The following is an 826-nucleotide window of genomic DNA, read 5'->3' as shown; positions in this document are numbered from 1 at the left end:
ACTGTGAGTTACGGCATTTTACCCTTTCACACAGGGCACATCTGTACATAAACTCTAGTGCATGTGGCTGGTATGTCAATGTGTGCTTTTGGTAGCTGCTATGTCAATGTGTGCTTTTGTGGCTGCTATGTCAACGTGTGTTTTTGAGACAAAAAAATATATTTGCTTTGAGCTAATGTTCTTGGTCTTTCGCTGACGAGGGTTCAGCGGCGTCCACTGTAATAAAGCTTTGCAAAAATCATGACAAAACAAAACATGCTTTGACAAATCCGAAAGGCTGTCAGCCAGTACCTGACCTACTGGCTTTGCAAAGCTTGTTTTTTGGGTTTGCACGCTGAGCTTTTGGGTTCACGTCTATCATCAGATACATTGTATGTGTGGCTATAAAAGTCCCTTCACGCTTAGAACTGTTGCTTGGGAAAAAGGACTGTTTTTGAAAGATAATGAAGCCGAGGTACAAAGTGATGCATTGATCTGCCCAGGATCACTCGATGGAGTGAGGACTCGGTGCCATAACTTGAATGAATATGTATCTCTTGGCTCCACTGTGCTGGACCTTGATATGTGCTCGTTTGCAATATGCTACATTTCTTTTGCATTTTTCCTACCTTAAACATAACAAGAAAAGAAGGTACAGTACAAACGGCCCCTCTGGCATTGACCCTGTCATTCCAGTGATAAACAACATTGCAAAAGGCGATGAAAAGTACGGCTTTGGCCACCGATCTGTCCGCAGGATGGGAAGGATGAAGCGCATCGGTCATGTGCTGCTGTGAGGAAACCCGCCAATCGGATACAGCACTGCCGCCCACCAATCCGCGGGGAG

The sequence above is a fragment of the Pleurodeles waltl genome, chromosome 12 (assembly GCF_031143425.1).
Source record: "Pleurodeles waltl isolate 20211129_DDA chromosome 12, aPleWal1.hap1.20221129, whole genome shotgun sequence".
Taxonomy (NCBI): Eukaryota; Metazoa; Chordata; class Amphibia; order Caudata; family Salamandridae; genus Pleurodeles; species Pleurodeles waltl.
Note: the sequence above shows the minus strand (reverse complement) of the source record.